A 3,015-nucleotide genomic window follows, 5' to 3' on the forward strand; every position below is an offset into this window, starting at 1 on the left:
CACACACACACACACAACTTTGTGCTGAGTCAAAGGAAACTGCAAACAGCTGTGTGTGCAAACTGACGGGTTAAATTAGTCTGCAAATATATTAAATACAGCGTATGTAAAGGTCATGGCCATTTCTACTGATTATAATCCCATTGTTTAGGTTTACTAGAATAGATTTACATTGTTCCAAAATCACATTGGTTTCTCATACAGCATCTATATCTATCTCTCTATCTACAGTATCTATCTGTCTATCTATCTATCTATCTATTTATCTATCTATCAATACAATCTGACACCCTACTTATAAAGGTGTATTCCACATGAAGTGTTCACCTGTTGTCGTGCTAGCTCGATGAAGCCGCTGCACTCCTCCAGGTACGAGGTGATGTCGGTGTCGGGGATGTCGAGGATCTGCAGCGTTTTATAAACCAGCTGATCTGGGAGCAGGTTAGAGACTCCGTAGGCCACGTTCAGAACGTGAGTCACCTGACAGGAAGAAGAGACGACACTGAGGACAACACAACGACATAGAAGTGACTCTTTCTGTAAAGCTACTCCAAAACTCCCAAAACTAAACTGAGAAATCTGCAGTGAAATGGATTGAAATTAACAATTGAAAGTGTGCTCTCTATCGCCCCCCTCTGATGTTCATTTGGTACGCCCATTGCTCTTGCTTTTACAAACACATTTCAAATTGGCTTTCATTAGCCCCGCCTTCTCTAAATCAGCCATTTTGAATATTGTGCTTTTTGCCTGTACCGTTAGCTAACTTTCGCATTTTCACAACCACTCCTTCCAATATGCTCTGATATTCACGACATTTGGTACGCACATTGCTCTTGTTATTTCAAACACATTTGCAATTGGCTTTCATTAGCCCCGCCTCTTCTGAAGTCGGCCATCTTGAATGTTGAGCATTTTTCAAGTACCGTTAGATAACGTTCACACTTTTAAAACCCTTCATTCCGATATGCTCCAATACTCACAACATTGTGTACACACATTGCTCTTGATGTTCTGAAAATATTTTAAAATCGGCTTTCATTAGCCCCGCCTTCTCGAAAGTCGGCCATTTTGAATAATATGTGTTTTGCCTGTATTTTTAGCTAACTTTTACGAACTCCTCTTACAGAGTATATCGGAACATGTCAATTTCAGGAGGGTATTAGCTCATGTCAAATGTAAAGATAAATTGGGATGGAATATTCAATAGCTTAAATGTAGCTAGGCACCGTCCAACTGGAAGTCGGTCATTTTGAATAATTTGCGATTTCTTTTCCCTGTTTTTCAGCATATTTTGACGATCAACATGTCAAATGATGCTGAAGTATTTGCTTCAACTGCTTCAATATCCACAAAAACACACTGCTGAGCATATTTCAAAATGGTTTTCATTAGCGCCGTCCACCCTAAAGTCTGCCATTTTTTTAAATTAGCATTTTCCTGTATTTAAGCAAACTTTTACAAACTCTTCCGAAAGAATATATTGGAAAAAAATCTAATTCTGGACAGAATACTCAGTTCTTAAATGTGACTTTAAATTATGAAGGATAAGTTGCTAGCTCTAACGATGAGGTCGTAGCTCCAAGGAAAACTGACTGACTTCGTTTGAAAACGACTATGTTTTTGCAGGAGAGATAGAGATGGATGTTCTGTCTTCAATTAAATTGATGATGCAACACAGCCTTGGAGGGCAGAGAGGAAGAGGAGGGACGAGGGAGAAAGATGGAGGGATAAGAGGGAGGGAAAGGGGGAGACAGATGGTTGAAATTCACTTAGCAGCTTCTGTCTACTCTTCACACGATCCCTTCCCAACTAACGCGTGGGTTTTGATTCTTAAACTGAGTTGGATAATATAGTTTGAAAGAGTAATAAACCCAGAGGAAGCGCCATCTCGTTTCCAACACGCCGGTGTTTTGACCTCGCTCACTGACCTTAAGCCTCTGCAGGGTTTCCTCGTCGTGCGCTGCATCCTGAGAACCTGAGACACAGAAACAGCTCCATCACATTCACGCGTCTGCTCAGCAAAACTTCTATTTTTAAATAAAGCGCCAGATATTCGAATTCTGAGGGAAAAAAGTCGAAATCTAAGAACAAAATTCTGAAATCTGAGGAAAATGTCAGAAATTCGAATTATTATGTCAAAATATGAGAAAAAAAATCAAAATATGAGAAAAAAATCTGAAATTTGAATTCTGAGGGAAAAGAAATCAGAGAAATATTTCATAAATTCGAATTCTGTCAAAATGGTCAAAACATGAGAGAAAGTCAAATTCTGGGGGGGAAAAATTTCATCAATTCAAATTCTGACAGAAAAAAAGCCAAAACGGGAAAAACAAGTCAAAATGTCAGAAAAAAAAGTAAAATGAGACAAACGTATGTCAGAACTTTGAATTCTGGGAAAATTGTCAAAATATGAGAAAAAGTTGAAAATGTGTTTATTTGGTGGTTCTGTGCTCTCTGATGGAAGATCATCGTCTCCTTTCATTTCCTATGGGGAACGACTCAGGTGTTACAAAGTGAACTAAACCTCAGAAACCTCATGCGTCTGCTCAGCAAAACTTCTATTTTTAAATAAAGCCCCCCCCTGCAGGCTGACGATAACCCCCCCCCTCCTTGTTAACATGAATATTTATCACCAGCTCCCCGGGTTACATCAGAGACAAATCCAGCGTTTAGTTCAGTGTTATCAGTTCTGTTAAAGCTGTAAACACTGATTCATCTTCTAGGAAGGGCTGCAACATGAGGAGAATATCCAATAACATTACAAATAAAACAGATTTAACTGTAATCAGTTCGGCTTCTTGTGCTGCTTTCAGCGAACTGCTCAAATAAAATTGCTTTCTGAATGAAATGATTCCTCGTTTGTTATTTAAAAAAATGACCTGAACACAAGAGGCACCAATAAAAAGCAGAAAGAGGATTTTAAATTGCAGGTTTCTCCTGTTTTCAATTAACTCAAAATATAATCTGCAGCAGAATGTGTTTACCGCACAAGGTAACATGTTGTGCAGCCCTACT

At 38.9% G+C, this 3,015-nt stretch overlaps 1 long non-coding RNA gene across 1 annotated transcript in view; it reads right to left on the reverse strand.

The window, feature by feature from the left end:
• Positions 1 to 318: 318 nt before the first annotated feature.
• Positions 319 to 3,015, reverse strand: part of LOC104941005 (uncharacterized) — a 3,982-nt gene continuing 1,285 nt past the window's right edge. The window contains exons 2-3 of the long non-coding RNA XR_797854.1: positions 1,929 to 1,975; positions 319 to 480 (exon numbers count right to left, since the gene is read on the reverse strand). This is a non-coding gene — a long non-coding RNA (uncharacterized lncRNA). The remainder of the gene's footprint in view (positions 481 to 1,928; positions 1,976 to 3,015) is intronic.

The sequence above is a fragment of the Notothenia coriiceps genome, unplaced genomic scaffold (genome assembly GCF_000735185.1).
Source record: "Notothenia coriiceps isolate Sejong01 unplaced genomic scaffold, NC01 NC01_scaffold00002922, whole genome shotgun sequence".
In the NCBI taxonomy this organism is placed as follows: Eukaryota; Metazoa; Chordata; class Actinopteri; order Perciformes; family Nototheniidae; genus Notothenia; species Notothenia coriiceps.